This window comes from Macaca thibetana, chromosome 3 (genome assembly GCF_024542745.1).
Source record: "Macaca thibetana thibetana isolate TM-01 chromosome 3, ASM2454274v1, whole genome shotgun sequence".
NCBI lineage: Eukaryota > Metazoa > Chordata > Mammalia > Primates > Cercopithecidae > Macaca > Macaca thibetana.
The window spans coordinates 112,806,381-112,829,160 of record NC_065580.1 but is presented as its reverse complement, the minus strand read 5'-3'; the positions used below and the strand labels follow the sequence as shown (position 1 = coordinate 112,829,160).

General features: G+C 36.8%; 1 long non-coding RNA gene across 1 annotated transcript; it reads right to left on the bottom strand.

Annotated features, from left to right (window-relative positions):
- Positions 1-550: 550 nt before the first annotated feature.
- Positions 551-7,014, bottom strand: LOC126951440 (uncharacterized). Its single transcript, XR_007724475.1, has 3 exons — positions 6,830-7,014; positions 5,438-5,763; positions 551-1,293 (listed from the first exon to the last, which is right to left on the bottom strand). It is a non-coding gene; the product is annotated as an uncharacterized LOC126951440 (long non-coding RNA).
- Between the last annotated feature and the right edge of the window lie 15,766 nt (positions 7,015-22,780).

The window sequence follows — 22,780 nt, the reverse complement described above, 5'->3', positions numbered from 1 at the left end:
AAGCCAGCATATTCCATTCTCTCTGTCTGCAACAGTTTGCATTTGTCTGAGATCTCTTTCTCCATGAGTATGCATATGTGCATGCTCTCTCTCTCTCCTTCTCTCTCTCTATCTCTCTCACAGACACACACACACGTTATCTGATGAATTCATTCAGATCTCAGTGTTGGATGTCATTTCCTCAAGGAAGCTTGCTATAAGACTTAGAGCCTGCGTGTCCCCCTTCTGCTGTCCCATGGCATCCCATTCTTTCTTAACATAATACAGCAACACTGCTTGGATAACTTGCCAACTCGACTGGAATTTCTATTTTCTTTTTATGTTACTGATGCTTATCACATTCCCTGCACATTGTGGGCACTGGATAAATGTCCAGTAAGTGAATGAGTAAGTGAATAATCCACTGTTCATTTATCTAGTTAGTAACAAATTTAGGTCCCCATGAATGCTCTTTCTCAAACAACTGTTAATAAAAATTTGGCCACCTTAAAATTTTTTTTTTTGGTTAAGAGCAATTTAAGACAGAAGAAATTAGAAATTATATCACACATATATATTTGGTGATTTATAGATGGATAATAGGCAAATATTTTGTGAAGAATTGAGCTTCTACATAAAATTGTATCAATACAATTGATACTTTCATACCTTTAGGGACAATTTATAGAACATATACATGCTTTCTGAACTGACTACAAAGTGTTGGATAATAAAACAGAAAAGTTAACAACACACTTTTATTTGATCTTTTAACTCAAGTAAGGAGCACAAACTGTTTACCGGCACCTGCATTTGATCCTCATTTCTCAAATGTTCAACACTGCTTACACTTAGCTTCCCAAACAGGATCATTCTAAAGCCACCCCACTGAGCTTTCTTTGCAACTGTGCTTAAGGGTGATATCTGCACACAAGTGCTAAGTCTAAGTCACTTCTATGGATGGAAAAAATCCCAAGAAAGATAAAAATGAAGACCAAGGTGAATCCCCAATACTGCCTCCATACTTTTTGGATCTTAGATACTGCACCATTCTTGCCACACAAAAGCAGAGATTATTGATGAGTTTCAGCCTCCTACTGTGTTAGGTTACACTGTGTAAAACAAATCTACTGCCAGGATGTGAACAGAGGGGATGCAGGAAATGACATTCCACAAGGTTTGGGCAACTCTATGGATTAAACTTAATTCTTCATCCTGGGGATAAGTGAGCTTAGACCTTAGTCATTATTCAAACCTTTGTGAAATGAAAATCCCTTTATCACGGTGTAATATACAGTGAAAATGAACTTCTTCCTGGAAGATAAAAAAAAGTAAAATACTTTCTGCTGATGTTCTTTCATAAATTCTATACAGTAACAGCAGAAATCAAATGACTTACTCTCTTAGGCTTAATACATTTTCAAATCCATAGACTGTTTTGTGGACTTTCTACTACCTGGCCTTCTGTCAAACTGTAACTTATCTGTGACACCATTAGAAACTCATAGGAAAATGGAAGCTGTAGAACTCAGTTGACTGATACCATCATGCCCTTCCCTTCACTAGAAAATGGCTCAAAATATTTCATCTCTGCAGTCCTCTAAGGTAAGGAAAAAATTCCATGAAGAGTAGTCCTCATTAATGAATTCCTCCTATGGCATTCTTCTGGATTCTTTGTGAGCCATCTCACAATTGAAATAAAATTATTCATTCAAAGAATTTAACTACCCATACTGAAGGTCAGTCAGCCTCTACAAACTTTGGGTACATCATACCTGAATAAAATAATTCAAAGCTTAGTAGGGAAAGCAGGCAATAAAAATAATTATAGCAAAATATGATAAACACTGAATTAAAAGTTATTGGGTCCTTGTCACTTACCAAATGCTATTCTAAATGCATGATATGGATAAACCCATTTAATCCCTTTAATGGCCCTATAAGGTAGGGTTTATTGTTACATCTTCCCCCAACCCATAATAAATGTGATGGACTTTTAACATGTCAATTTTTCTAGGCTATAGTCTCCATTTATCTAGATAATAATCTGGGTGTTGCCATGGTTGTATCTTATAGATGCAATTAAAGTCCATAATCAGTTGATTTTAAGTAAAGGGGATTATCCTAGAAAATCTGGGTGGATATAGTTCAGTCAGTTGAAAGGCCTTAAGAGCAGAGTTGAGGCTTCTCTAAAGAAGAAGAAATTCCAGTCTTGCACAATAGTTTTTACCTGCGCCCCAGAGTTCCAACTTGTCTTTTCTGACAGCCTGTCCAGTGGGTTTTGGACTTTGACAGCCCTCACAATTGTATAAACCAGTTCCTTTCAATAAATTCCTTAATATATATCTCCTACTGGCTCTGCTTCTCTAGTAGAACCCTGACTTATACAATAGGTGAACAAACAAAGCCAAGGAGGCTAAGTAACTTGTCCAAGATGATAGGGCTAATACATGGTAGAGGACAATTTAAACTCCTTGAATCTGAGTGCAAAGCCCTTGGGTTGACACAACTATATTTTTATTTCTGATAGAATAACAGGTTCAAAAGAGGCCCAAGCAAGAGATCCTTACTTCTAATTGATAGGATTGGTGGCAGTGAAGAAAGGTCTCTTCTAGGCAGATTTAAGGTGGAGGAAGTGCTTGAACTGGGTTTTCAGGGATAAGTTGAGCTTTGCAAGGTGTACTAGTACTTTGCATACTAGGATATGAAGACACATCAGATGAGGATGTTAGAAAAGCTCTGCGTGTGGTGCAGTGAGACATGGAAACACACACATACGGGAATCATGCGTTTCATGTTACTGCCTGGGATCTTAGTCTCCAGTCTCTCACCCTTGAAAAGTTGGAGTAGGTGGCCTCTAAAGCTTACTGTAAAGAATAAATAGAAAACCTGTGTAAAGAATCTCACAAGCTCCCTGACACAGATAGGTGTCTATAAAATCACTTCCCTTCTCCATCACACTAATGCCTCCCTCCCCTCCAAAGTTACCTCCAAGTGTCACATGTTCTGATCCTGATGATAAATTAATATAGCAGACATGCCATTATATTCCACCCCTTTCTCTGCAGAACTAAACAGAATATACCCACTGTGTGCCAAGAGCTGGCTTGGCCATGGGAGATGTCATAATAAAGAAAACAGGTTTGATCTCTAACCCCAAATTGCTTGCAATCTAGTCTGAATGGCATAATTTTAAAGGGTCTATGATAACTGATATGAAGAGAAAAATATATCAGGCTAAGACAGCAAACAGGAAGGGGCCTTAACTCAGACTGGGGTTGTCAAGGAAGACTTCCTGGAGGAAGGCACATCTCAACTGAAACTTGAAAAGTGAATAGGAGTCAGCTAAATGGCTGTTGTTAATTAGTAGGAAGAGTCCACGTGAAGTCCTGGTTTATAGCTGAAGAAGTGAGTGGCATAGGGAATTCCCAAAGCACCCCCTTACCCACTCTGCTTAAAGATCATCTGTGAACCGACAAGTTACTGTGGTCAGCCTTTTGGCTGGCAGTGCTCAGACAGTGAGAAGGACCCTTATATGAATCTCTTTCCATCCCATACAAGCCAGATGTGAAAATAAACATGCCTGAATTCAAGTTCACTCCATTGCACATTTTCCTGTACTTCTATTGAAGGTTAGAATGCTAACTCACTTGGCATTTCAACCAGACTCCAGCTTCTGCTTAGCTGGCTGGCTTCCAATGCTAATTCAATGTCCTGTGGTGTGACAACAAAAATTTAACTTCTGTAGTAAAATGGAAGGTAATAATTTGAGTGGGAGGGGAAAGCGTAGCCATTTTCCTGTGGCATTACAGAAACTTTTCTAGCCATATTTTATCAATTTTAATGTTATTTTTTCCTTATAGGTCTTCTACTTTTTTCTTGTTATGCAAAAAGAAACATTTTCTGAGAAAAGTCACAGGATTTATATGTTCTCTGAACTAGAGTTGTCCTAGAAATTTATGTGAAATCCTCCTATGTGTGGACTCTTGGGACAAGATCATGAATAAACAGTCCTGACGGAACTTGGTATACCAGTCATTCAGAGAAAAGGGCAGAGAGAGGTTATAATCAGACACCTGAGGCTCATTTAAATAGGAAGCCTAGACCTCAGGAAGAGCTATAGCAAATGCTTGCTATTAAAAGAGGGTTCCAAGGACTTCAGCTACTTGGCATAGGCCTGCATCCCACTCCACACACACAGGGGAATGGCATTTCCCAGGAGGGAGCCTTTGTCTCAGTTCTCACTTGGAGAGCTGAAAGTCAATATGGTGGGGCACTCCTCAGAGGTCTCAGTGGCATGGAACATTGCATCACTCTGGGTGACCATGTGCAAGTAGTGGCCTAAAGTTATTTGACTGAAGGAATCCCTGCTCCCCGGTGAAGTCCAGTCACCACAGAGACAAGACTGCCCTGTACCAGTCTGGGGTAAATGAAAGGCATCAGCAAAGCTGGAGGTTGTGGGTCAGCAGCAAGTCCCAGGAAAACGTGCCTGGAAGTCACAGAATATCAGCAAGGTCAAAGGGAAGCAGGAGCTGGGCCTGAGCAGAGCAGTGCAGAACTAGAGTGGCTTCAGAAGATGCAAAAGCAAAGACACAAGAGGACATCAGTATGCACCCCACTGGTGGAAATGGGATGACAACTTCATTTGTGTGCAGTGAAAAGGCCCTGGTCCTGCATGCATGCACCTGGGTGCACATTGTGTGTCTTGTGGTTGAGGGGTTGTGGAGAACATTTATTCTCCCCCTATGTTAACAAAGACAAGGAGGTGGAGGAGGCCCCATCCCAGTTCAGAATCGAGAGCCTGTGGATCAAGTCTCAGAGGAAGGCACGAGGGGAAGAATGTTTTCTGTGCTTTGTCAGAATTCACACTCACTCCTTGGTCATCTTGAGCCTGAACTATTGTGGAATAAAATGCCCGGCAAATGACAGAAGAGATTTTGCCCAAGGTTAAGGGGACATGCCTTCTCTGAGCATATCTGGCCATGGAGGGAATGCCTATGAAACTAAGAGGAAAATGACTGCTTAGAAAAGGAGAAACAGAGACAGCGAAAGTGAGAGAAAGAGAAGGGATAGGATCCTTCTTTTAGATAAACCAGAATTACTAGGACAGACTTATATGAATTTCTAAATCTCAGTAGCTCTTCTATTCTTGCCTTAATTGAGTCTTTTCTTGTTACAAAGAACAAAGAGAAACTTCAATGACACTTCAGTTGAACAAAAATGAGATATGCAAGCTAGAACATAAATAAAGGCAACACATTTAGAACTGGGGTTCACAGAGAAATACATGAAATCAGGCCTTCTAGAGAAGTAGAATATCATGAAATATTTACCAAGTCCCAGTAACCTGGATATCCAGTGATCTCTTTAGCAGCTGTCAATCATTGATGCTGCATACTCTCCCTTTCAGGCTCTCAGCTACTTGCTGGCCAGCACACATGGACTGATTGCTACTCACCTTAGGGCTTCTGCCAACTGTGGCTTCCACCTATTCTCTTCTCTCTGCTTCTCACTTTCTGTTCCTTAATTGTCTTCCAGATGTTCTTCCCCAGCTGTCTTCTAGGTGCTTCGAGATGCTGCCAACAGATGTTGTTGCATCTAATCAAACTCCCTAAAGTGCAGATCTGAACACTCAATGGCAAAGTTTGGAACCATCACCAACTCATCCTGCTCATTCACTGGGGACCAGCCAGGACAGCAGGGTTATAGCATTTCTAGAGCTGTTTGCAGTTGCTTGCTGGATCAGCAGGGGCCTGGGCATGTCAGACACTCAGTCCATGGTCTCTGCATTAGGAAGACAGTATGATGCATGGGAATGTAGATATCATGGAAAATAAGCAGATCACTGTCACACACTCAGAAAACACTATTACAGTAAGAGAGAGTATCATCCTCCCATTAGAAAGAAAACACACACACATACACACAGTTGATAGTAGAAGGAGATATTCCAAGGATCTTTGTGTGGATAGAATTGCTGTGCACACCACAGAGAGGAGAAACTTTCTGGTTCCTTCAAAGATGGAGGAGAAGGAAAAGAAGGAGGAGTAGAAGACGTGAGTAATATTACCAGACTCACAAAATGTTTAGTGTGAGTACTCTGTGAAACTGGTGAAGGCTTTGAGTTCACTTGAGTTCACACTTCATTTGATGAGAAGAAGCACATACAGACGCAGAAATAGAGACAAAGAGAAAGTATTTTGAACAAACAGTGTTATACTTAACAATTTGACAAAGTAGAAGGCTCCGTAAGACAGAATATTTTACTGAACATATACTGATCACTCATTAAGCATCCAATCCTCTAAGAAATACCTTATACTCCTTGTCATAGGTAATTCTCTTAACCCCATAAGATACAGATCCTGAATTTACAGAAGAATCTGAGGCTCAGAGCAGTTATATAACTTGCATGAGGTCACATAGCTGTAAGTGTTGGTGCTCTGTCTTTATTTGTGTCATTAAAGTTCTTTGGCATATGGACTCACTTTATATGTCTTTTGCTCTTTTGTCTTTTTAATGATATAAAATTTATGGCTCAGGTGCGGTGGCTCATACCTGTAATACCAGCACTTTGAGAGGCCGAGGCAGGCAGACTGCCTAAGCTCAGGAGTTCGAGACCAGCTCGGACAACATGACAAAACCCAGTCTCTACAAAATATACAAAAATTACCCTGGCATGGTGGTGTGCACCTGTGGTCTCAGATACTTGCTGAGGCATGAAGATCGATTGAGCCCAGGAGGTGGAGGTTGCAGTAAGCCCAGATCGTGTCACTGTACTCCAGCTTGGGTGACAGAGGGAGACCCTGTATCTTAAAAATAAATAAATAAATAAATAAATAAAATGTACTTTGAGTGAAATATGCAGATATCAAGTGAATGATGTGGCAAGCTTTGATGAATGTGTCAACCTTTGCATCCACCACCACAAACAAGATGTCGAACATTCCCATCACCTCAGAAGGTTTCCTTCTGTCCTTGCCAGGGCTCCTCACTTCCCACAGGCAGCCCTAGCTCTCAGTGTCTATCCCGCTGCATTAGTTTTGCCTATGTTTGACCTTAATTGACCTTAATGGAATTGTACATTATATGTCTCGTGTGCCTGGCCTCTTTCAGTCCATGGTACGTGAGGTTTCTATGCCCTGCATATATCAGTAGCTCATTCCTCTTTATTGCTCAATAGTATTCCACTGTAAGAATAAACCACAAATTGTTTACCCACTTTTCTACTGAGACACATTTGCATTGTTTCCAGTTAGGGACTATTATAGACAAATCCTACATAAACATTCATGTAAGTGTTTATTGTGGACATATGTTTTCACTTATCTTTGGTAAATACTTAGGAGTGGGATTGCTGCCTCTTATGTAGGTGGATGTTTAAGTTTATAAGAATAGCCAAACAGCTTTCCAAAGTGACTGTACCACTTAACACTCCCCACAGCAATGTATGAAACTGCTGGTTGCTCCATAATCTTACCGCATTTTGCGTAGTCAGTCTTTTTGATTTTAGTCATTTCATGGACGCAAAGGAATATTTCCTTATGGTTTTTATTTGCATTTCTGATAATAAATGATGTTGATCAACTTCTCCTGTGCTCATTTGCTATTCCTGTATCTTCTTTGGTGAGTATCCAAGTTTTTGCCCTTTTAATTGAGGTGTTTGTGTTTTATTATTAATTTCTAAGAGTTCTTTATAGAGTCTCCATTTAAGACTGCTTTCGGATATATGTATTGTAAATATTTTCTCTCAGATGTGACTTGCCTGTTCATCTTCTTTTTTCTTTTCTGATACAGGGTCTCACTGTCACCTAGGCTGGCGTGCAGTGGCACAATCATGGCTCACTGTAGCCTTGACATCCCAGGCCCAAGTGATCTTCATATCTCAGCCTCTCAAATAGCTGGGACTACTTGGCTACTAGTAGACATTAGCCACCATGCTTGGCTAATTAAAAAAATTTTTTTAGAGACGGGGTCTTGCTGTGTTGCCCAGGCTGGTCTTCAATTTCTGGCCCCAAGAGATCCTCATGCCTTGGCCTCTCAAAGTGTTGGGATTGCAGGTATGAGCCACCACAGCTGGCCTGTGTTCATCTTCTTAATTCTGTATTTTGCCGAGCAGAAAGTTTTTATTTTCATGAAGTCCAATTTATCAAAATTTTAAATGTTTACTGCAGTTTGTGTCCTTTAAAAAATATATTTGCCTTCCTCAAAACCGTTGACTTATCTTCTTGTTTTCTTCAGGAGCTTTATAATTTTAGATTTTACATATAGGTTTATGATCCACCTTGAATGGACTTTTGTGTGAGCTATGTTTCAAGTTCATTTTTGTCCACTACATTTATCTAATTGCTCCAATACTGATTATTGTAAAGACATTCCTTACCACATTGGAATGCCTTCGTAACTTGCCAATCATTACAAGTATCTATATTTTTCTATTTCTGTATTCCCTATTCTTGTGCCATTGATCTATCTTTGTATGTTTAATTTATTAGCACACTATCTTTTTTCTTAGCTTTACATTAGGTTTTGAAAACAAATCAGGTAAATGAATCCTCTAATTTTGAAATTATTTATCAAGCTTATTTTGGAAATTTTAGTCACTTTGCATTTCCAACTTTTAAAAAGTGTGCTGAGACTTTTATTGCTACTGCATTAAATCTATAGATTAATTAGAGGATAGATGACTAGCTGTAGCATTTCCACTATAATTCTTACTAGAGATCAAGGGCAGTTCAGAATAAATATGAGAGGAGATAGTGGAAAGACTAAGGTTGATATAAAATCACTGACAGAAGAGAAAGTGCACCCTAAGTTGTTTAGATTGAAAAAGAATACTGATGAATGAGTACAAATTACAGGGAAAGAGGCTTAAAAGACTCAAGGAAGCAGTCTTGCAAAGGCAATACTTCAGAAGAGAAAAGAGTAAAATGAAAGCAATAGCAACCCTTTCAAAACTGTGCAGTAAAGAGAAAAAGAGGCAAGAAACATATTTAGGATCTTTCTAAACGAAATAATGTCAAGTATCCAAGGACATAAGACCATCCCGCATTTTCACTACAGAAGCCATTAGATAAATAAACTGTACATTGCTCTTCTGGCAAGACAGTGATTGTGAACTAGCAATCTTATAGACCACTCTATACTAACAGATCTGAACTCAAAATGCAGGCATAGGTACAAGTAATATTCATTTATTACAAAACTAATATAAAAATGAAAAATCAAACTGGAAATCAAATATAATAGATATGAAAATCAAAACTTCTCAATTGGCAAACACTTTCCCTCACATACACACAGAAACAATAACAAAGCAGAAGAAAACTATGACACAACACTTCAGATTTAATTAAGTACTCTCCCATAAGCATTTGGGAGTATAAAAAAATCCCACCTTGCATCAGAAATCTAAAAACCAAAAAAATAGATAGATACAAAAAGCAGCACAAAAGAAAATTATATTTGATTAAACTTCTGAAAGATACAGAAGAAAAATCCAAAATCATATGAAATAAAGAAGAAATTACAATGTTCCCAAGAAAGAATGAATTCCAATGAAAATGTAATAAAGGGTATAGGAACAAAACAGAAACATAACCAAGAGATGAACATAGAATAGAGAAAGAAGAAAAGATTCTTTCTTTCTACATGTTTATGTAGACAGTGTTTGAAGTAGAAGACAAAGAAACAGGATCCAACTTATGTATAATTTGAATCTCTAAAGACAAAAAACAAAGCCATAAAAAGAAGTAATATGTAAAACTATAATCCAAAAGCATATTACAAAAATAAAAGAAAAAATTACCAAAATATTGAAAGGACTCGCCAGGTACCCGGGAAAATTGGCCCACAAAAGTCAATCCATAGATATGTCCCAGTAGACAGTTAGATCTTAAATAGAATAAATCCTCAAAGCTTCCTCTTCATAAAAAGAACACATATGCAAGGCAGCAGTAAAATGCATTTTTAAAAACTCAAGGAAACAAGTATGAAGCAATAATTTTATATCCAGTCAAGGTGTATTCTAAGTATCAAGGCTATAGATAAGTAGTTTTAAATATGCAAAGAATTAGGAAATTCTATAACCACAAGTCCTTTATGAACAATTTGCTAGAGTATGAGCTTCCTTTAACCAAGAGATCACTGGGAACACTGCAACAAAAAGACCAATAGTGAGCATTTAATATATATAGTCATAGATCTAAAATTAAAATAAAAGCAAGGATAAAAGTAAAGTTATAATGTTCTATGTTCTATATTATGTGTTATATGCTGTAGTTTTGTCATATTAACAAATTACAATGGCATTTAATCAATTAATTAAAAAATATTTACAAAATGACTCACAGAATATAACCCAAATATTATATAATGTATACATGTTACTCATTTAAACAAAGAATTTCAGAAAGACTAAAACCAAAGGGATGAGCTGTTGCCACTGCCACCTGTCACTAAGGCTAGCACCACAGAGCTCCTCATAATTAGGGACATGGGGAAGTTGTCCAAGAACCAATTAATGGGCTACCTCACCAATGCTCAGAGAAAAAGACGAGGTAACACAAAATGAAACTGGCATTTCTTCAAGGCAAGGTGAAATATGTGCACTGCACCCTGTCTCTCACAATAAATGCAGCTCTAAAACCTAGATCAGCAGTGAGTTTCACAGTTTTTTTTTTTTTTTTCACCAATATTCCACAACCTGATCTCAATATAAACCAAAACTTGAAAGTGTGTCCTAGACACAAATGGACATCTCCAGGAGAAGCCCTCTGGAACTCCTCTGCTTTGAGGAGCAGAAAAATAACTACTAATACATAGAGAGTGTGGGGAAAAACACTGTTTTTATCTCAAGTTTCCTTTTATGGCAATGGTGGCAGCAACAGAAGTAGCATTGGAAGCCATAGTCCTTATAAGAGGAGGAGCCTTCCTCTGTGATCCAAGGAGTTGAGGTTCCAAGAGAGTCATGCAAACTCATTGCTCCTTCTCCTTCTAATCACCTACTGCCTGGTTTTGCATATGGATGCAGTTAAAGGACATGCATATCAAAACGGTGAAACTAAAATTCAAGACTTTTGGCTGGAAGACTATAAAAGGGAGCTCCAGGGAAGCAGAAGTTACCAGGAACAGAGTGGAGAGACAGCACCTCAGAAATATGACCCCATGAGGTTGGTGCTGAATTCTTGGGGTCACCCCAGAACTGTGTGTGGGTGGATCTGATACTAAACAGTATGCCAAACACTTTAAGAACTGCACTAAAAAATAGAGCAAACACAGGTCCCCCACTGGCCAATGAGTGGCACACATGGGACAAATTTGAACTTAAAGCTTTAAAAACTGAGTGGATATTAAAACCACAATCCACAGGAGACTGGTAATAACTTGCAGCCTAAACCAAATAAGGTTGGTTGCCTGCAAAAACAAAAAGTAACATTCTCTATAGGATCTGAATAAAATTCAGGGCATCATAATGCAATATTCAAAGCAGGCAAGACACAATTAAAAATTATGCATCATAAAAACAATCAGGAAAATATCACTCATATGGCAAAAGATAATCAACAGATTCCAAAGTGGAAGGACACAGGTGTTGGTATTATTTGACAAAGACTTTACAAAGCCATTACCAAAAAAAATGGTCAAGAAGTAATGAAATGAATGGAGATATTTTTAAAGTCTCAGCAAAAACCACTAGATATAAAGAAGAACCAAAGGAAATATTAGAACTTAAAAAACAGGTAGTCAAAATTTAAAACTCTGTGTAGGTTTAAATAGGATCAATACCAGAATGGAAATGATGGAATAAAGAATTAGTGAACCTCAAGACAGATTAATGGAAATTATCCAATATAAATGGCACAGAGGAAAAAGCAAAAAGAAACCTTCCCAGGAAGCTGTGGGAAAATACCAAAGGGTCCACCTTTGTGTCATCGGAGTTACAGAAAGAGAGGAGGGAGAAGACAATGCAGAAAAACGCTTAAAGAAATGATACCATAAAATTTCCCCAATTTGTCAAAAGACATAAATTCAAAGACTTCAGAAGTTGACTGCACTCCAAACAGGGTAAACCCTGTGTGCATGTGTGCATCCACACACACACATACACATACACACACACACACACACACAAATAATGCCCAGACATAACATAATCAAATCAGTGTAAACAAAATTTCAAAACAGCCAAAGAAAAATGATATATTACTTATAAGATAACAATGTTTGAAAAACTGTGCTTTCTTTTATTCACAATAGCAAAGACTTGGAACCAACCCAAATGTCCATCAATGATAGACTGGATTAAGAAAATGTGGCACATATACACTATGGAATACTATGCAGCCACAAAAAGGATGAGTTCATGTCCTTTGTAGGGACATGGGTGAAGCTGGAAGCCATCATTCTCAGCAAACTATCGCAAGGACAGAAAACCAAACACCACATGTTCTCACTCGATCGGTGGGAATTGAACAATGAGAACACTTGGACACAGGGTACAGAACATCACACACTAGGACCTGTCCTGGGGTGGGGGAAGGAGGAGGGATAACATTAGGAGAAATACCTAACGTAAATGATGAGTTGATGGGTGCAGCACACCAACATGGCACATCTATACATATGTAACAAACCTGCACGTTGTGCACATGTACCCTAGAACTTAAAGTATAATAAAAAATAAAATAAAATAACTAACCAAAAAAAAAAAAAAAAGAAAGAAAAACTGTGCTTTCTTGTAAGAAACCATTTATTCTAGAGGAATTGAGAATATTTTTGAAGTATTTAAAGAACAGAATTATTGACCCAGAATTCTATATCCATCAAAGCGTTTTTCAGAAATGAAAGTGAAATAAAGATATTCTAAGACAGTCTCGGCTAACAAAAACTATAAAAATTCATTGCCAGCAAATTTGTTCTAAAAGAATTACAAAAGGAATTTCTTTAGACAGAAGAAATTACACCAGAACATCAGTAATGAAGGAAAAGGAACAGAAATAGTAAATACCTAGGTAAATATGACTGACTATGCCTTTCTTCTAAGATTCCTTAAAATATGTTTGAATTATGAGAGTAAAAATTGGCATTATCTGATAAAGTTTTTGATATACGTAAATGTAATATATAAGACAACTAAAACATAAAATGGGGAGGGTATAGGGATCTATATGCTTGTCAAAATTTTTACATCATATTTGACATGGTAAAAATTGATTCTAAGTAGACTTGGAAAAGTTAAATATGTATGTTGAAATCCCTATAACAAATACTAAAAATTATACAAAGAAATAGAGTACTATACAGATTTTTTTTTAATGGAATACTGAAAATACTTCAGCGGAGTACTTAAAACCATTCAAAGGAAGATAGAAAAAGAAAACAATGCAACAAAAAAGAGAGGGAACAAACAAAAAATAAATATTAAGACAGTAGACATTAATCAAAACATAATAATTACGTTAAATATAAATGATCCTACACACCATTTAAAAGACAGATGGTCAGGATAACTATATATTCTCTATAAGAAACTCACTTGAAATACAGCAAACTAGGTAGGTTAAAAGGTAAAGGATGGGTATAGGTGTGCCTTGCACACACTAATCAAAACTGGAGTGGCAATATTAATATGAGACAATTAAATTTCAGAGCAAGGAAAATTACCAGAAATAAAGACCTTACATATTTGTAAAAGGTTCAATTTACCAAGAAGACTTCAAAATCCGAAAAGTATTTGTAGTAAAAAGAGAGCTTTTAAAAATGAAAGAAAAAGCTAAAATAAATGGAAAAACCCATGGTTATTGTTGGAAACTTCAAAACTCCTCTTTCGCTAATTGATAGAACTAAAAGGCAGAAAATCAACAAAGATATAGAAGATAAGAAAAATGCCACTAACAAACTGGATTTATTTGATGTTTATAGAACACTCCAACCAACAATAGCAGGATATATATTCTTTTAAGTGCACATATAATATTTACCAAGGTAGATAACACAGTGGATCATAGAACAAACCTTAACACATTTTTAAAAACTTTAATCATATAAAGTATGTTATCTGACTTTAAAATATTTAAACCAGATATCAATAACAGAAAAATAAAAGGGAAATCTTCAAATATATAGAAATAAAACAACACTTCTAAATAAGCTATTGGTCAAAGAGAAGATCGCAAAGGAAATTTGAAAATATTTTGAAGTGGACAAAAATAAAATACGACATCTCAAATTCTGTGGGATGCAGGTAACCGATGCTTAGAAGAAAATTTACAACATTAAATGCTTATATTTGATAACCTAAATAGTAGATATACTGCTATATGAAGTGCTTCTGAAAAGCGTTATAGTTCTTTAATGAAAAAGGTGAAAGGAATTAACATTTATTGATACCTTATCTTGATCCAGACATTGTATTAAGTATTTACCCATTCTTTCTTATTTCACTATCATGATAAACTGGAAGGTAAATATTCTCATTATATTCATTTCACAAATGAGGAAACTGTAGCTTAAAAAGGCTAACGTCCCCAAAGTCACACAAATCCATTGTCAAGGCTGATTTAGTTGCTCAGTAAAATAGTGGCTAAATCATTAAAACACTAAATAGAAAGGCAATGCATGAATGGAGGAATGGAGGGATGGAAGGACACATTGATAGATGAAGGGATAAATAGAAATACATAGATAAATTTTGTTTCACACGGTACAGCCATGACTCAAATGTACTGTATGTAAATAAAACCCGTGGGAGAAAACAGTCTTTCCACTATAAAGGTATTTCCAAAATTTAGTACATCATAACCATTATCTAGAATGCTTGTTAGAGCTACAGATGCTCAACCTCTTAGGAGAGCCCAGCTACGTGGGTCTATGAAGGAAAACAGGAATCTGTGTTTTTATCAAGCTCCTCAGGTAAGTATGCCAAGACAAATGGTGGAGATGCTGTAATATACCGAATTCCTAATAAAGATGCAGATGATGTAAGGAACTGCCTCAGTCTTCTGAGGGATTATATCAGATCACATCAACATAGAAAAATGCACCAAAGCCCATACAGTGGGAATTTTATTATATAATTAACATAGCAGCACCTCATATAAATGGAGACGGGTTCAGTAATCAGGGGATGAACTGTGCTAGTCTGTGAAGATGTGAATCACTGCCAAGGTCATGAATCAACTACAGGAAGGAAGAGGTCAGGATAAGGTCATCTGTTTGTGTGTCTCAGGGCCTGTGTTTCTGAGTCTGGGAGAAGGCCTTTGGGATACCTTTCATCATTTTATTCAAAAAATATTTTTGGAAATGTAATAACTTAAATTTTCCTGAAGGATTTGAAGATTTTTGGTGGGTACATAGAATGAGTATTAAAGGAACCCAGCCAACCATCAGGAATTTGCCTTTCTTCACTCTTTATTACCCACAACATGAATTTTGTGTAAAAATACTAATTTTGTGCCATGATGTAATCCATCCCCTGAGAGAAATTTCATCATCAAAGTCAAAATATGGCTTACTCATATTTTTAAAATATGAGCAAGAAGCCCCAAGAAGTATATTTTAGAAACAAACCCAAAGATTTTATATTTAACAACAAACCCAAATAATTATATATTTCCAAATCACAAATGTCTGTATTTGTGAAAGATCCTGGGTTCTACCCCTTGGGAGTATTGAAGGTCTGTAGACTATACCTCTTTTCTGCATAACTTTACACTTAAAACTATAAATTACAATAGATGCGTGTTGGAAATATCAACCAGAATTTGAGGGACAAGCCATGATTATTTAATATATAAAATTAAGCTTTTGAAAGCTTAATTATTAAGACAGCATTAGTTTCATTAGTTTTATGTGAATAAAATAAAACTTTGAATACAATGATCTAGCTTCAGACTAAGAGCATAATAAGTATTATGTTCATTGGAGAAAATATGCTCTGATAAAAAAAAGGAAAGAGTTAATCTGCAGGCTCAAGGGATGATGAGCGACTGCTTTGCAGTATGTTCTTTAGTAAGCGTGCTGACAATGGAGAGGGTCATTCTTCACTCATGTATTAATGGTGAAATTCCTACAACATAGAATAGGTCTCTCAGATGTACATTGACTAATTCAACAAGGTCTCATGGATTCAAAACTGATGATATGCTTTCACATACTAAGAGAGAAAATAATAGATCACGTCATAGTTCCTTGGAATTTGGTAGTGGCATACTTTAAATTCAGGATGATACATATTTTGCATGTTTCGCAGTGTTTTTCCTTTTGAGCTGATGAAAGACATCAGTATCAATTATAGCTCTCTAATACTCAGTTCAGGAAGCCACTGCCAAAATTCAAGAAAATCTTGATAGAAGAACCCCATTTGCTAAACCTGCTAAGAAGCTGCTTAATTCTTTTGGAAAGAACTAAGTCCAAGGAGGAAGAGTCATGGTATGGACCAAGTGCAAAAGAGAAAGAATACAACCACTAGAATGTTTAAAATTTTAAAGGCAATACCAATGTTGGCAAATAAATGAAGCAGCTGGAACTCATTAATTGCTGGTTGAAGTGGACTTCTTCTCCCACTTTGGAAAACTGTTTGGCATTAAGAAAAATATATACCAACTTTTTGCCCCAATTGAATTGGGTGGAATTGAGTGGAATTGTCAACAATTCCATTCCTAGGTATATACAAGATAAATTATTGCATATGTCTAAAAACTTGACTTGTACATGGGTACTCAGAACAACTTTATTGATAGTAGCCAATGTACAATTATATAAGAACAGATAAATCAACTGTAGTCTTTCATATAATAAAATATTGCATACCCCACCAGATAGAACAAACTGCTTACATATTTAACAACATGGATGAAATATCAAAAGGTTGAATACTACTGGAATACGTTTATATGAAGTTCAGGGAACTTTCTGGGGTGATGATAATTTTCTAAATCCTTATCTGGCTGGTGATGACAGATCTGTTATACATAGGTAAAAATTCACTAAGTTGTACCCATAAGATTATTGTACTTTATATAAGTTATTCCTCAATAGAAAATAAAAGAACATAAAGAAAGAGTATGATGTGTTTATGGCTTGGAGATTACTGTAGGAAGCTAAAAAATGTAACAATCTTCCTCCCCTCTTGGTTCCTATCGTTGGCTTTTGTTGCTCACTTCTGTAGCTCCTATGTAGCTGTGTGTTAAGGGAATGATCCTCTTTCTTGTAGAAAGCATTCCCTGTGTTTAGAAGTTCCAATGGGACTATTCTGGGGCAGGAAAATGGAAGACTAAAGCAGGTTTGTCAATCAGCTTCTCAAAGTACAAAAGTAGCCCAACCTAAGTAATAAGTGAAGAATACCCTTTGGGCATGCATGACCAATGCTTTGATTTTTATTGGGTATTCCTGGAGTTCCTGGAGAACTCTCTTCAGAATGTCTCAGGGATCTAGTGGGGAAAATATAACCATAAGCAGCAACTGGTAAGGATTTGGGGATTTGGGGTTCTAATAATCTGTTTTCTTAAGCAAACACTCAATCTTCTCAAGGTTTTTAATTGTATTTTTTGTGTGTGTGTGTGGGGTTTTTTTTTTTTTTTTGGTAATATTTTGGTTACAAGGAATAGAAGTATACATAAGCTAACTCAAGTAAGAAGGAAGATTATTAAACCAATGAAAATGAATCTCATAGAATCGAAACATAAAGTATAGCAGGACACTGCAGGAAATAAAGTGGGAATTGGAAAACAAATCAGAAACAGAAACAGAGGTGCCTTTTCTACTCCTTTCTCTCTGTGCCTTGTCTCTCCATGTCCATCATTCTCCTACCACAGAGCTGCCTTGTCAGCATACAAATCTGTTGCTCAACATACTGTGCTAACATGGGTGACAACATGGCAACTTCAATCCCTAAGTGTGGCTTTCCATATGTAAAAAGTTTACTCTCTGTCATTGTAGGTTCAGTTAGTTAAGTCCCATGAAAACATTTTAAGCTTTCAAGATCTGTTCGTTGGGCTAATTCTCAGGAGCTTCTGAATCAAAATGCAATATTAAACACAGGATAAAATTTTACAAACTCATACAAATGCTATAAAGGCAAATACATGTCTATGTACATTTTAAAAGTATGCATACACACAAAAACCCAAACACAGATAGTTGCAGCAGTTTTATTTATAAATGCCTCAAACTGGAAGGAACAAAGACGGCCTTCAATAGGTGAATGGAAAACAAACTATGGTACATCTATCCAGTGGATCATCATACTGTAATAGAAAGGAATTAGCTATCAAGCTACACAAAAGTATGCATGAATCTTGAACACATATTACTAAGGGCAATAAACCGGTCCAGGAAGGCTATATACTGCATGATTCCTTTTATGTGACATTCTGGGAAAATATAGAAATAGCTAACACAGCAGTGATTGCCTGCGGCTTGGGAAAGGGAAAAGGTTGAATAAGTGAGGCACAGAGGACTTTTTAGGATGTTAAAACTATTTTGTATGACACTATAATGGTGGATGCATGAATCTATGAATTTTTCAAATCCTATAGAACTTTATAGCACAAGGAGTAAACCTTGAAATTAAGAGTGGACTTTAAGTGTTCTCACTACCAAAAAAGACAAGCATGTGAGAGAATACATATGCTAATTAGTTTGTTGTAGCCATTTAATAACGTATACATGTATCAAAACATCATGTTGCGTACCATAGTATATATAGCTTTTATTTGGCATTTTAAAATAATTTTAAAAGCAAAGGAAAAGAGAAAACAGTGAGCCTTCATGTATACAATTTTTAAAAAGTCATTTAGAAGGTCTAGGATCCCAGGTCTGGGATGCAAACTGTGACATAAGAATCTAACCATGCTATCTATGAGGATATAAAATAATGTCATTGAAGACGATGGGAGAAAATGTGCTGACCTTAGTAACTTTGAAAATGAGTAGAGACTGTAAGACTGAAGGCAAAGAAACTGCACATATGCTCTGTATTGTAGTTGATAAAGTTATTTTCCATGGGTACATGGGTTAACAATTCTAAAACTACACTATACATGTTTACTGAAATTATACAATTAAGTAAATACATGGTGGATGGTAGGCGCCAGGTAGCAGGTACAGACATGCAAGAGGATGCTAGAATGATCCATGTAGCAATGGATTGGAGTTGGAGGCATTCAGTATGAACTTATGTTAGTGTAACATAGAGATACATAAATATAGAAATAGTTATACGTAGATACATGTATATTCCTGGATTAATATACACACTTTTTCTGCAAGCTAAGGTGGCTTAGAGGCAACAAACTCCATTAGCAACATGCACATCTAGCACCCCAGATCTTGCTTTCTACTACTATTATCCAATAATAGGAACAATCTACATTTGGAGAAATGGTTTATTCTAGGACTAAGAGAATATGCAACACGAGTCTGAAGCATCTCGTGTTGCAGAATGTAAGTAAGTGCTCAAAAACAACAATAAAAAAGTATATGCACACAATGATGGGGGTATGTCAAAGAGACACAGGAGCCAATTGAAAGTGCTCCCAATAGCCAAAATTGTAGTGTTTTAACAACAAAATAAGCAATGGAGTATTCAATGATAATCTAAAGTATAAAATAAATATCCATGAGTCTATACTGATATGATTAAATTAAGAAATCAATAAACAGGGAAGAACAGACAAAATTTTCTGTGCAGAAAAATTTCAAATAATTTATGTAGATTCTTTCCCTCAAGGAGATGGAGCACAGCTCTCCTTTCCTTAAGTGTGAGCTCCACGTAGTGACTTTCTTCTCAAGTAAACCCGAGGATATTTCTCACTTTCCATATCCCTTTTTGAGATACGCTACCTCTGTCTCTCTGATCTTCTTTCCAAAAACTCATGACCTCAGTTTAATTATGAGAAAAATATCAGGCAAATTCCCAGCTGAAAGACATTCTATAAAAATATCTGACTAGTAGTCCTCAAAACTGTTAAGGTAGCTGGGCATGGCGGCACAACTGTAGTCCCAGCTAGTTGGGAGACTGAGGTGGGAGGATCAGTTGAGCCTAGGAGTTCAAGATTGCAGTGAGCCGTGATCTTGCCATTGCACTGCAGCCTGGGTAACAGAGCAAGACTTTGTCTCAAAAAAAAAAAAATTTGTTTAAAGTTTTTTAAATTAAAAATCTGTTAAGGTCATCAAAAATAAGAAAAGCCCAGAAAAGCATCACAGCCAAGAGAAGCCTAAGGAGACATGACTATATTTGACATGATGCCTGATATTTTTCTCGTAATTAAACTGTCATGAGTTTTTGGAAAGAAGACCAGAGAGATAGAGGTAGCATTAAGAAAAGCCCAGAAAATCATCACAGCCAAGAGAAGCCTAAGGAGACATGATGACTAAATGTCCCAGTACAGAAAAAGATCATGGGTAAAAACTAAGAAAATCAGAATAAAATATGGATTTTAGCTAATAATTACGTGTCAATATTAATTCATTAGATGTAACAAATGTAGTATACTAACATCAAATATTTACAACAGGGGAAAACAGGCATAGGGTATATAGAACTCTGTATTATCTTTGCAATTTTTGTAAATCTGAAGCTATCTAAAAGAAAATTTTATTGAGAAAATACATGTACTAGCTTAAGAGTACCAAAGGGATATTTCCAACTAAGAGAAATGAAGGGGAAATCTATATAGCACACAGAAGCGAAAGATGTGTGGCCAAGGTGAGTGGTGCAGAATATAAGTAAGGCTCAAAAAAGAAATATTAATAAAACACACACACACACAATGATAGGACTTGGACATAGGGATGCCCAATGACAAATACCAGTCAAGGAGCCAGAATTGGGCTCCCCACATGAACTGGGTAATATATTGTGAGTTCACAAATAGAAATCCAGACATCCTTACCCTCCAGATTGGAAATTAGCCTTCTGCCCTAGGTAACGACTGTGAAACGTGTTTCTTGCTTGAGCTCAGAATACCAAGCCTGTGTGTGGCTAGATACAGACTCTGAGTCGGAGCTGAATGTGTAGTATAAACATTAAGAAGATGCACTTACATAAAACATTACTGGGAGCCAATGAAATCCACAGGACCAGGCACAGGCAAGTGTGAAAGCAGCCCAGTAGGAGGTCCTTATAACCCAAGGCACAAGATGCAAGATGAATTCATAGTCAAAAATTACAAAGATTTTGAGGAAGTTCAACATCATAACAGTCTACAGACTCAACTAATGAGGGAATTTACATTTAAGGAGTTAGAGATAATGGAACACTCTAAAAAACAATATATACTGGTTTGAAATGTCCTATGGAAGAAATAGTATGATAAAAATAAAAACAGCATTTATGAAAGAAGAGCCAATGGATTTTTTTTTCCCAGTAGAAATGCTGAAAAATACAGTCACTGAGAAAAAATTCTAATTCTAATCAATGGTTTTTAACCTTGGTTAAAAACATCAGTTATTGATGTCCACACTCTGACCCAGACCGATTAAACCAGAAACTCTAGAGGTGGGACCAGGCATTTATATTCTGTTAATCTGCCAGGTGATTCTAAGCTACCGCCCCTATGTGAAGTATTCTGTTAACATATTAGACATAATTGAAGAGAGAAGTATTAATAACAACAACAACAAAACTAGACATAGCCTGAGACAGAAAAGAGGAGAAAAAAGAGAATGGCAAGATGATAAACAAACAAGAGGAGTTAAGAAACATGAAGGATGTATTAAGAAAAGTCTGATGCATACACCTCACACGCATTCCAGAAGGAGAGAATAGAGAGAATTGTGGAGGAGAATTAGCCAAACAGAAAACGGTTATATCTTTTCCAAAAATGATGCAATATATCAAAAGCTCTATTGGATGCTGAGTAGATAAATAAAAATAATCCAGACCTAGACACATGACAGGGAAATGTAAAGAGGAAATGCTGGAAGAAGGTGTGAGTGGAGGGCAATGAGGCATCTCTAATACTATACTGATGTAATTGTTGCAAGAAAACTTTTAAAATGTAGTTGTAGTGTCGGAGCCTATTCTAATGTACACTCATGCTCAAAGCAATGCAAGGTTGCTTAGTGAATACTGACTACATGCCATGTGCTGTCCTAGGAACTGGCAGACAAAAAGATAAATAAGACACGGTGAAAGAACTCCAGGGAAGAGGAGAAAGGCATGTATACAACCATGGTGGATCGTATTAATAGCACCAATACTTCAAACCTCCCTGTGTCCTGTGATTTTGTTTTGTGGCTTTACAGTTCTTTCCAGAGTTTATTCTCCCATTGCCTTAAAAATGGGCTGACCTTGAACTTTCTTTAGACTATAGAATTCGCTGGACTTGATGGTGTGTTAATTCTGAGACTAGGTCTCAAGAGACCATGAGTATTTCTGCTGTGCTTCTGCTTTACTGTGATGACATGCCCAGGCTAGCCTGCTGGAGGATGAGAGGCGTGGGAAGCGGAGATCAGTCACCCCAGTCACCCCAGCCAATGGCCAGCCATGAATGTAGGTGATCTCAGCCAAGATGAGTAGAGCCAACCCATCCTACATGTATGATGAACAAGTGGCTATTACTGCAGACCATACAGATGCCACTGATAGACCAGCTCCCCATAATTCAAGAGACGGAGCACACAAAAACAATCAGCAGGAAAATAACTCCAAATTTAAAATGTTTTCTTCCTAAACCATATTACACTTGTTTCCTTAGTTTCACAAAGTTCCAGCTTGTTCTATCTGCTAAATGTGTTGGTGGCAAAAGCTGTGAGACATGGTGGCAGGTGAAATCTCTTGCCCTTAAATAGCTGT